This window comes from Cryptomeria japonica, chromosome 11 (genome assembly GCF_030272615.1).
Source record: "Cryptomeria japonica chromosome 11, Sugi_1.0, whole genome shotgun sequence".
Classification (NCBI taxonomy): Eukaryota; Viridiplantae; Streptophyta; class Pinopsida; order Cupressales; family Cupressaceae; genus Cryptomeria; species Cryptomeria japonica.
Window position 1 is genome coordinate 513,023,711 of NC_081415.1, and position 13,562 is coordinate 513,037,272.

Sequence of the window (13,562 nt, forward strand, 5' to 3'; positions counted from 1 at the left end):
CATATCCCATTAAAAAGGGGTGCATTTTTTATGAGAGGCCAATGAAAATACAGTTTAAAGACTAAGTGTAGATATTGGTAATTCTTACTATGTGGAATGATACTTCACATAAAGGAGCCAAGCCAAGCCAAGCATAGAAAGGATATTTTTTAATTACAAGTAAAGATCAAAGGGAAACAAAGTGGAAGTGTTGGAGTTGTTTCTAATTGCCAAGTTTTAGAGGAAAGATGATTGCAAAAACAAGGATTCTTGATGATGCAGATTAAAGACAATGGAAGAAAGAGAGAAAGGAATTAATTTTGTTAGAAATCAGACTTGGAAGGGCACAACTATTAGTTGTAGATTAAATCTAGAGATTTATGTTCTTATTTTCATTGTAGAGGGTTTTGAACTTTTGTAGGGTGAATAGAAAATTGTTACGACTGAGTCACAAATGGAAAACAAAAATTGTAATATCTGATTTTATGAGCAAATACTAACTAGTTAGTGCAAATAGATTTTTACTATCATTAAATTATCTCCAGATTTGTATGTTTTTAATCATATGAATTCAATATATAAGGTATATTTGAATTTGTTATCTCAACATTCTTTTGATTGTATTGTTTGTTCATAGTTCTCTTTCAAGGAAGGAGTTAAATTACGTTGAGTAGATAATTGTGATTTTAGGTGTGCAAGGTTGATCTATAGGAAGAATTTTCATTGCAACAATCTGAGTTGATCTGTTAGTGCAAGGCATTAACATATTTTGAATCCACTAGTTGAGGTTTATTTGTTGATTTGATCTCCTTTATAATTTCGTATTTGACTCGATAGCCCAGAATTACGCAATGATTTGTTGCTCAACTTAATGCATTTTCTAAAATATATCATTACCCAAAATTCTCTTTAAAAAATATGTTGTAGGGTTTAGGTCTACTATAGGAATTGTTCTCAATTGCTAAGTAAAGGATAAATAACCAGGATCAAAGCAAGATTTGAAGTTATTTAGACAAAACTTGGTTTAATTTTATTGTGAATTATCTACCATTAAATGCAATGTCTTTGCAAAGTATGTGTCAAATAATTCAACATTTTTAGGCTCACTCACGTTTGTTTGGTAGAGCCAAAAGTGTTGGAGAATTCAATTTTGTTAGTAAATCTCATTAATAGGGCAAATCAAACCCCAAATTTGAGTGCATGAAAGTGGCTAGTCTTTAGGATTAAGAGGATCTTTTGATTTGGGAACCAAAAATACTTATCCTCTTTGATTCTAGAAATAGTCCCTTATGTGAAACCAAACAATCTCAAAGGGTTTCCTCCACTATTATACCCCACTATTAGACTCAACTTTGACCACTACAAAACTAGTGACTCCTTTAAGAGATCATGCTCCCTTTTCCTCTTATTTTATGGTGGATAAGTTTGTTATGTCACCATGCACCTTTATGGTGGTTGGGTGCTTGTCCAACTCCCCTTCTAAGGCCCTAAGAAAATCAACAAACATGGGTTAAGATTCCAAGGTGGGCAAAAAATTTGCTAGAGACATGAGGCAACTTAAAGTGGCTAGAAACGAGGCTAATGGATTCCAAAGTACTCTATGGTAACTCTGCTCTTAATTATATAAGAAATTATTACTCTTTCTTGGAATATTTGGGGATTAAATGGTTCCCACAAATAGATTTTGGTGAAAAATATGGTGAAAAAGTTGAAGCCAAATATATTTCTACTTCGAGAGAATAAAATAATTTTAGATACCTTTCTAAAGTTCAGTAATTTCATATATCCCTTTGCGAATGCTATTTCTATGAGCTTTGAAGGTGCTTTAGGCAGTTTAGCGACTATGTGATGCCAAACAATCTTACAGGGGTCCTAAAGTGCAAACATAAAAATTCACATGTCATTTCATTTTCTAATGACTACAAAAGTGGAGTAGACCTTAACTAATGTCTATGCTCCAAATAATATACTCTTAAAGAGAATTTTCCAGTCCACCGTTCTTACAGATTTGAGATCCGTTAACGATGATTGTTGGTTGCTGATGGGAGATTCTAACACCCCCCTCTACCCCTCCGAAAAATGTGGGTGGATCTTCAAATTTTTAAAATAGTTTGTTGGATCTCCATGACTTTCTCTTACAAGGGGATTTGGTTGACTTGGAAATATCATGTTGTAAGTATACTTGCTCTAGCATATTACTAGATGTGCACTGTTTCTCTCCTTGTGTTGTGCAATGCAATGCTCAGGTTTGTGACATGGCTTAACCTCCTCCCATGGTTTCATTGCCTCATAGTTTTATCAAGCATTAACTAGTCAATATTTTGGTTGCAATGGAAACCATATTTCCATCAAGTGGCTTCAAAGCCTGGGTCACAGATTCAAACCCGTCCCTTGTGTTGGGGGAGTTGTTTTAAGGTGCGTGCCATGTTGGAAAGTGACACACACCTGGTGGCTGCTAATGCTTGATTAATGGTTTAGGGTTGTCATTGATGGAAACTCTTCATGAGATTCCCATATAGTAACCACAAATTTTGATATCTAGAAGCAGATCTTAATCGGTAGCCAATTAACCGGTATTTCGGGATGAATAGAGAAATTTTGGTCTAGAAGCTTTCTGATGATTGCGATGGTGAGAATCGTGTATAGGATGAATGAACCAACATATATACATCACTTTATCATTATTTTCATGATCCATATTTATCTTTGGTGATCCAGTCAAGCTAACATATGACTACACATTACATTAGCAGGCCAACTTGGTTGATGATCGATTTTATGATTACAGATATATAAGACTGGTGTGGAAGATCTATTTGGTGTGTGATATGATTGTATGCAAGAGAGTGGTGATCAAGAATCCTTTGTAGCACAGTTTGACATGCTCATTATTGATCCAATAGCTGATTGAGATAGAGAATAGGGTAGAATAGAGTAGAGTAGCAGAGGTGATCCAGTCAGTAATTTGGAACTTAACCAAAACTCATCCAAGCATTGTTAGATGCTATTATAGAGTTCTTTCACTGTATTTCATCATTGTAATTGATCAGTAAGGCAATGAGTCTTCTGAGGCTGTAGCCCTTATTATATTTGAGCAGTGAGCTCTAGGTAGTGTTCCTAAATGCCTGTGCATTCCCCATATTGTAATATTATTTTTCTACTATCCATAGTGGAATAATATTGTGGCTTCAAATCCCACCATGGTTTTTCCCCTTTGGGTTTCCACGTAGAAATCTCACTGTTATGATTTAGTGGTTGTTTATTTTGTGTATATACTTTTTAGTTTCTTATTTATGTTTTTGGTGGTTTAAAGTAATGCTAGAAGATTTAATAATTGGTAGATCATTGATTCACCCTCCCCCCTCTCAGTGATCCTTGATTTGAACATGCCCTTGGTCTCCTTGTTTTGTGCAATGTGACAATTGGGATTGTGACATGGCTTAACTACCTCCCATGGATTCTTTAAGTCTGATGATTGTATCAAGCATTTATAGGTTGATCTTTTAGTGCAATGACAATCATATTTACAACAAGTGTCACTACGAGGAAATTTTAGACATTTATGAATAGTAGAAGGGATCACTTTCATGGAAGGGAGCCAAGGGTATCCCAACTTCACATAGAATTGATCTGATGTAGGAATGATAGAAAATGTCAAATCTAAGCATTTAGTATGAACCTTAATGGGAAGAATAATAGAACCAATTGTAGGACAAGAGAAACCATTATACACCTTGACCATTACATGAGATTCATAATGTGTTACTTTGTACAGTTGTAAAGTATAAAGATATTTTTAGTGATCACTTTCACCATAAACATTGGATCAATGAGAACCCCTCATAGCAGTTTGTATTTGATTTTCATAGTGATAAATAGTGACTCATCAGGTTCATCAATAGTCTCACTAGGATCAATGTTAATTCATAGGTCCTTAGGAGGTGTAGCTTTATCAAGAAGATTCACAACATTATTAGATTCAATACCAATATCATTAGGAGAATATGCAACAGACTTAGATTCAACCACACTAATAGAATGGGAAGGCAAAGAATTAGTAAATATTTGGAGGTTTTGATTATGAGGAGCTATGGGTTTGTTTCCTTTTTCATTCACACTAGCTATAGATATGGTATTTTTATCAATGAAGTTTTCAATCTTACTCCATAAGTTATAAAACTTCTCAATATCATGACCAAGTTGATGGTGTTAGTAGCAAAAGGCTTTAGGATCAAGATAAGATGGCAAAGGTTTGGAGGTATCAATTGCCTTGATGGGAGGAAGTTGTTACCATTTGGCATTATAATAGACAATGGGAGATTGTTGGCATTTCAATAAGGATATTGAGAAGGTTGTTGATGATTATGGATATAACTAATTAAGGATGTTTACTATCTTAATATTATTATTTTGTCATTGATGTCAACAAATTGATTTTCTAATTCAGTATGATGTTGCCATATCCTGAGAAGTATGATTTGAAAAGTATAAAGATGTTGGTAAAAGACAGAGAAAGAATATAATGAATAAGGGGATGAATAAGGTATTCAATGGGAAACTATTACCAAGTCAGACAATGATGAGATCATGATGTTTAGATTGTTTTAACATCATACATATGTTATAAATTGTAAAGGTTAATACTATACTATGTTACCGAGCAAAGAACCTGGTCGGTAAACCCTAAGGTTATCGCTATCGGTTAATGAAGGCAGAATGTCTACCGAGTGAAGTTTAGTATTTACCGAGTTGTAACCAAGTTGTAACCAAGCTGTAATAGAATACATTAAATGGTTACATGCATTATTTAATGAAGGAAGCTGATGAGTTGGAACTGATTAAATGATTGGTATGCCATGCATGAAGTTTGTTAATGAATCTATGGCAAAGGAAAATCAACATGAAGATCTACAATGCAAATTGAACCGCAATACCCTAGCACAAGTTCCAAGAAATGTATGCAATTTCCAATGTGGGGTAAAACATTTTTTAGATCGAAGGATACATTGAACTTGGACAAGTTTGAAAATCTGATGGCTATGATTAACCATGGGAAATGTGATCAAGGAGACTAAGTGGTTAGCTAATTGTTTATAAATAGGGAACTGTTGAAAAACAATGCATGCAGGCAAATGTATGCACAGGGATGCTACATAGTGATTACCGAGCATAGAAGCTTGAAGACCTGTTTGAATAACAGACTATAGAAGCCCAACAGATGGAAAAGGTTAGTTCTATGTCTAGATTGTATTGAGCAAATAAGAATTTACTTTAGCATTTTAGATGTGAATTTGCAGATAGATTCTTATTACTGTTATTTTGTGAAAGTGAAAGAAAATATCTTAACCGAGTGGACTTAATAGTCTTATTTGTAAAACCCTCTAGCAAGGTGACATTCTGATTGAGTGTTTGAAATCCTTTAACAAGGTCACTTCTAACAAGGTGAAGATCCTAACAGATCTGAGGGAAATCCCTTAACCGGGTCACATCTAGCAATGTGTTTGTAATCTTTAACAGGATTTGCTTTTAACTGAGCATACTCTAGAAGAGTATATTGCTTAGTGGGTCCGAAATCCCACAGTGGTTTTTCCCTATTTGGGTTTCCACATTAAATCTAGTGTTATGAGGTTTATGATGTTTATATGCTTTTGAGTTTGCGTGTTTTAGTAGTTTTGGTTATTTAACTGAAGTATATGTTACCGAGGTTGAATCTGATGTTTTTATTGAAGATTAAGTTTGTATGATTCACCCCCGCCCTCTCATCTTGTTGGCTATTGGATTTGTACTTACATAAAGTATCAGAACTATCAATTGATATCAGAGCTTTTGACTTCAGAAGAAAAGTTTAAAGGTACTTGATGCAAAGATCCAAAGATGTATAAGAGGGATGCACCGAAGCTGAACAAGTCAAGTTTCTCTACATGGTAGAAAAGGATGAAGCTGCACCTATCAGGAGTTGGAGAATATGTTGTTTATTATCTAGAGAATGATTTCATCACACCGAGCACCTATCCATTAACTATGGAATAAATTAAAGCAAAGCAAGTACATATTCAAGCAGTGATTGAAATAACATCTGCAATGACTGATTCAAAGTTTAATGATCTAGAAGGCTGCAATGATGCAAAGGCATTGTGGGATAAGCTCATATCAGTATATGGAGGAGATGAACATGTTCAAAGAGCAAAAGTAGATAGTCTAAGAGAACAACTTGAATCTATGTGGATGAATGAAGGTGAGAACATAACTCAGTACAATACAAGACTAAAGGAGATTGTCAATTTAATCAAAGAAGCGGGTGGAACTATTGAAGAAAAGGATATAACAAGTAAGTTGTTAAGAACCCTTCTACCAGCCTATGCAATCAGAGTCTTTGCAATCAATGAATTGAGGTTTATACCTAATCTGCTAGTTTCTTTAGATGCTACTATTGGTAAGCTACATGCATTTGAGTTAAGTAACTTTGATAACAGTGGATCTTCCGTAAATAAAGTTGAATCTACATTTAGTTCTTTTCATCTTGATGAATCTAATGATTACAATGAAAGAAAGTATAAGTACTCTGAAGGAGATCACAGTAGAGAAAGTGAAAGATTTCATAAGAACGTGGAAGTACACAAACTATATGAGGAAATCAGAAAGCAGGAAGAGTTTGAAGCACTATTAGCCAGAAGGTTACCGAGAGGCAAAGATAAGTATAAAGGAAAACTACCTTTGATATGTTTCAATTGTGATAAAATAGGACATATGGCTTCTAACTATCCTGAAAAATATTCTATTGAAAAGAGAGATTACCAAGATGACAGACTGAAAGATAATCATTATAGAGGACACCGAGACTTCAGAAGAAGAGATAGAAAGACATGCTTAATAGCCGATGAGGAATCCAATGATGATAAATCAGATGAAATTGATACAGAGGAAGTAGTTTATGTGGCTATCAAAGATGGATCAGATGAAGAAAGGTATGAAGAAAAATCCCTAATATCTCACATAAATACTAATGATTCTTGGATCATAGATAGTGGATGCTCACATCATATGATAGGAGATAAACACAAGTTTGTTATGTTAGAAGATTATGATGAAGGCTATGTTAGATTTGGTAATGATGCACCATGTCCCGTGAAAGGTAAAGGATCTATAACACTTCTTGACAATGCAAGATGCAATGATGTTTATTGGGTTGAAGGTTTGAAATACAATTTGTTGAGTGTAGCACAACTAAACAATACAGGTTACCGAATAGAATTTTAGAAAGGAATTATCAAAGTTCATGACAAGAATGGAAAGTTAGCTGCTACCGAGACACAAACAAAAGGTAGCAAATTTCACCTTGACTCAACTCGGAACAAGTGTTTGTATGCAAAGATAGATGATACTTGGTTATGGCATAAAATGTTTTGTCATGTAAATTTTGATAATCTGATCAAAATAAGTAAGAAGCACCGAGTAAGAGGTCTACTGAGTCTTGAAAAACCTGAGAATGCTATGTGCCGAGGATGCCAGATGGGTAAGATGACAAGATCAAGCTTCACAAGTAAGTCTTACACTTCTAAAGGAATTTTAGATCTTGTGCACACTGATCTTTGTGGTCCTATGAAAGTTCAAAGTTATTATGGTGACAAATATTTCATATTATTTGTGGATGACTATTCAAGGATGATGTCGGTAATGTTTTTAAAAGAAAAATCACAAGCTTTTCAAATGTTTAAATGGTACAAGGCAAGAGTTGAAAATGAACCAGGAAGACAAGTGAAATGTCTTAGATCAGATAGAGGAGGAGAGTTCACATCTAATGAGTTCAACTTATTCTACAATGATCATGGTATTAAAAGACAAGTCTCTGCACCGAGAACTCCACAGCAGAATGGAATAACTAGGAGAAGAAACAGATCTATTGTGGATTGTGCTAGAACACTGATGATTTAAAAGAAAGTGCCACAAATATTTTGGAGAGAAGCAATAAGTACAACAGTTTACACTCTAAGCTGAGTACAATTGAAGAAAGGTACATTGAAAACACCATATGAAATCTGGTATGACAAGAAACCTAATGTAAGTTATTTTAAAATCTTTGGAAGTAGATGCTATGTATAGAAAGATGATAGAAATGGCAAGTTTGATCAGAAAAGTGAAGAAGGAACATTTCTAGGTTATTCTTCTAGAAGCAAAGCATTTAAATGTTTGATCAAATCATCTGACAAAATAATAGAAAGTGCAAATGTGAAAATTGATGAATTTGCAAAAAGAAATGATGAAGGAAATTCCAAAGAACTAGAAGATTATGATGAATTTGTCTATGTTCAACTGACAAGTCTTATCGAGAAAACTATTGAAGAAAATGAAGAGAATATCCAGTTACCGAGTGATGAAGAAGATCATACAGAGCCTACCAAGCCTGTATTAGCCAAGTATGTCAGAAGACATCATGCACCAAGTCAGATTATAGGAGATAAGGATGATTCAGTGATGACAAGGAACAAACTAAGACATAACACATGTCTTATATTTGAATTTGAATAGAGAATAGTGAAAGAGGCATTTAAAAGTGAAGATTGGATAAATGCTATGATAGAAGAGATTGATTAGATCAAGAAGAATGACACATGGACACTAATCCGAAGATCGAAGGACAAAAATGTAATTGGTACAATATGGATTTTCAGAAACAAGCTAAATGAAAAATGAGAGGTCATTCGAAATAAAGCAAGATTAGTTTGCAAAGGTTATGCTCAAGAAGAAGGAATTGATTATGGTGAAACCTTTGCACCTGTTGCTAGACTTGAAGGAGTAAGAACATTGTTGGCATATGCTGCTTTCAAGAACTTCAAGGCATATCAAATGGATGTCAAATCTACATTTCTGAATGGAATATTAGAAGAAGAAGTTTTTATTGAACAACCTGAAGGATTTGTTGAAGACAAGAATAAAGATCAGGTATGTAAATTGAACAAAGCTTTATATGGTTTGAAACAAGCACCTAGAGCATGGTATGAAAGATTGCACTCTTATTTGATTAAGATTGGTTTTATAAGGACAAGTGAGAACAACAATATGTACATGAAGAATGATGAAAATGGAATACTAATCTTAGCCATATTTGTTGATGATATTATATTTTGTGGAAATGACTCTTTATGCAAGAACTTTAGAAATGAAATGAGCAAAGAATTTGAGATGTCATTAATCGGTGAGACAAAGTATTTTATAGGTTTACAAATACTGCAAATGAAAAATGAGATTTTCATTACTCAATCCAAGTACATAAAGGAAATCTTGAAGAAATTTCGAATGGAGGATTCTAAACCAGTAAGTATTCCTATGACTACCAACTATAAACTATCAAAGAATGATGAATCTACATCTGTTGATGAGACACTTTACCGATCCATGATTGGAAAGCTACAATATGTTGTTAATAGCAGACCAGACATAGCACATGCAGTAGGTATAGTTGGAAGATTCTCTGTAGATGCTAAGGAAACACACATGACAACAATCAAAAGAATTTTTAGATACTTGAAAGGCACTGAGGATTATGGCTTAGTATATCAGAAAGGAAATGATTTTGATTTAAAATTTTATACTGATGCTAATTAGGTAGGCAACATTGATGATAGAAAAAAGCACAAGTGGAGGAGCTTTCTTTTTAGGAGAAAGACTAGTGAGTTGGCTTAGCAAGAAACAAGGATGTGTTTCATAGTCAACAACAAAAGCTGAGTACGTTGATGCAACATTGAATTGTACCAATATAGAATGGATCAAACAACTGTTGGAAGGTATAAATGAGAAAGTTACCGAGCCAGTAACTATATTCTATGACAATACTAGTGCCATTAACATTTCAAAAAATCCTATTATGCACTCTAAGACAAAGCACATCTCTATCAAATATCATTATCTTAGAGAAGAAGCTCAAGAGAAGAAAGTGGTGTTGGAATATGTTAGCACAAAGGAGAAAATAGCAGATATCTTCACCAAACCACTACCAAGGGACACTTTTGAATATCTCAGAAGTAAGTTAGGGGTCCTACCCCTATCTTCTACTCACGGACCAAGTTTGGTGAAAGCATCAATTCAATGACTATATTGAATATCTTTTAGGAGTTGATGTTGATTTACACACTTTAGGATGTTTTCTAAAGGTGTGCAGGATACAATACAGAGAACATGAATTGAAGGCAATAATGCTCTGACTGAGACTCAGTTGATACACAACAATAGGAAATCACTTCATACAGGAAGAAACTATGTTTTAGTTCTTTACTTTTTAGCATTATTGTCAAAGGGGGAGAAAAATGAGAAAGGGGAGAAGACTGAAGACTGGAAAGAAGACTGAAATAAAGGAGAAGTCTGTTGACAGGAAGAGAGCATTTCAGCATTTCAGAATCACAACAATCCGAATCTTTTTAAGGTCAAATCAATTGGTTTTGCCATCAATGCCAAAGGGGGAGATTGTTAGCATTTGGCATTATGACAGACAATGGGAGATTGTTGGCATTTCAATAAGGATATTGAGAAGGTTGTTGATGATTATGGATATAACTGATTAAGGATGTTTACTATCTTAATATTATTATTTTGTCATTGATGTAAAGAAATTGATTTTCTAATTCAGTATGATGTTGCCATATCTTGAGAAGTATGATTTGAAAAGTATAAAGATGTCGGTAAAAGACACAGAAAGAATATGATGAATAAGGGGATGAATAAGGTATTCAATGGGCAACTATTACCGAGTCAGACAATGATGAGATCATGATGTTTAGATTGTTTTAACATCAAACATATGTTATAAATTGTAAAGGTTAATACTATACTATGTTACTGAGCAAAGAACCTACTTGGTAAACCCTAATGAACCTAGTCGGTAAACCCTAAGGTTATCGCTATCGGTTAATGAAGGCACAATGTCTATCGAGTGAAGTTTAGTGTTTACCGAGTTGTAACCGAGCTGTAATAGAATACATTAAATGGTTACATGCATTATTTAATGAAGGAAGCTGATGAGCTGGAACTGATTAAATGATTGGTATGCCATGCATGAAGTTTGTTAATGAATCTATGGCAAAGGAAAATCGGCGTGAAGATCTACAACACAGATTGAACCACAATACCCTAGCACAAGTTCCAAGAAATGTATGCAACTTCCAAGGTGGGGTAAAATGTTTTTCAGATTGAAGGATACATTGAACCTGGACAAGTTTGAAGATCTGATGGCTATGATTGATCATGGGAAATGTGGTGAAGGAGATTAAGTAGTTAGCTAATTGTTTATAAATAGGGAACTATTAATAAACAATGCATGTGGGCAAATGTATGCACAAGGATGCTACGTAGTGATTACCGAGCACAGAAGCTTGAAGAATTGTTTGAATAACAGAGTATAGAAGCCCAACAGATGGACATGATTAGTTCTATGTCTAGATTGTATTGAGCAAATAAGAATCTGCTTTAGCATTTTACATGTGAAGTTGCAGATAGATTTTTATTATTGTTATTTTGTGAAAGTGACAGAAAATCTCTTAACCGAGTGGACTTAACAGTCTTATTTGTAAAACCCTCTAGCAAGGTGACATTTTGATTGAGTGTTTGAAATCCTTTAACAAGGTCACTTCTAACAAGGTGAGGATCCTAACAGATCTGAGGGAAATCCCTTAACCGGGTCACATCTAGCAATGTGTTTGTAATCTTTAACAAGATTTACTTTTAATTGAGCATACTCTAGAAGAGTATATTTCTTAGTGGGTCTAAAATCCCACAGTGGTTTTTCCCTATTTGGTTTTCCACGTTAAATTTGGTGTTATGAGGTTTATGATGTTTATATGCTTTTGAGTTTGCATGTTTTAGCAGTTTTGGTTATTTTACTGAAGTATATGTTATCGAGGTTGAATCTGATGTTTTTATGGAAGATTCAGTTTGTATGATTCACCCCCCCCCTCTCATCTTGTTGGCTATTAGATCTGTACTTACATAAATTATCAAAACTATCAGAAGTTTTAGCACATTATTATTTATCAATTTCAACATTATGCTATGCAAAGACTTAAAAAGAAGAGTAAACTATTTTATAAAGTATTTGGATAAAGGAGCCACACATGATGTCATGGCTACCTCTTGAGTATTGATGTTGTCGTTTATATTAATGTATCTCTTGTTTGGTTTAAAATTCACAAAAGATAGTTGAGTACTTTCATTCTTATCAACCAATGCCATTGAATGAGATTATGAGGCACTACACATAGGTGCATAAAGGAAGTAAACTCAAAAAAGAGAAGCTTATCCCTTATTTATTTAAATAAATTAGCAAAAAAAAAATCTTTCAATATCATGATCAGGAATATGATAAGCAATTTGAGAATAAAAATGTTTATATCTACCAATAAAATCACTCACTTTCTCTTTAACAAATTGCTTACAATGAATCAAATAAGTCAAAGTAATATTGGGACCAATATTATTGTGAAATTATTGAATGAAAGAATTAGCTAATGGTTGAAATGATGTAATAGAATAAGGAGGTAAAGAACAACACCATTGTAGTGTTTTATCTCTAAAGGTTAAAATAAACAATTTAGCCAGAGGTCTTTGGTCATGAGGAAAGTCACTATAAAAAGTTTGAAATATTTTAACATGAGTCAAGGGATAATCTTTTCCATTGTAAGGATCCAATTGAGGGATAACATGGAAAATGTTATTAGATAATAGGTTTGCTACATCAAATGTGGGCACATTAAAATTGGATTGGGTAATGGAAGCCAATTGTTGTTGTAGGGATGAAATAGTTTGGGCTAAGTTATTGATGGTTGCTTTCATGGATAGATTGAAATTGGACATATTGGATTGTGATGGAGGAGTAACATTGTTGTATGTACATAGGTGGACATTGATGGTAAAGATGTAGAACACTATGATATGTTGGTATGGGAGATGCTTGTGTAAGAATTTATTAAGTACAACCAAGATCTAGAGCACAATGAATAGCACAAGAGAGAGACAATAGATTTGATAAGAATGAACTATATTCTCATCAATATGAAAATACTATTAACTGGATCATCACATACAATGTAAGATGATACTTCTTATAAAGACAAGGAAATATTGATATTTGAGAACACAATCATGTCATGTGGCTCAATGAGAAGCAAAGCTAGGTATGGGTAGGTAGGAGAAATAATAAAATATTCCACAAGAGGTGGATCACCCATCGAAGGTGGAATGTAACAACAAGATAAAACCACAAAAGGTGGAATTTCTCCTACATGTATCATCCCTATGTGCACACTTCCCTAAGTGTCTCATATCCAAACTATGATGCAATGCATTACCCTAAGTCAATGTAAGTAAAGTATAATTATGAGACATAATTTACACCAAAACCCCCAATAACTGCAACTTAGGGGAATGTAGACTCAAGTAAACAATGCAAGATGGGTCTTGGGTAGGAGGTCAGGTTAGGTACCCATGTACAAATGCAAATGCATGCAAACCAGTGAAATCTCTCACAAATGGAGAAAGGGAGAAAACCACATGGAAAAAAACTCCCCACCCCCCCCCCACAAAAAAAAAAAAAGAGA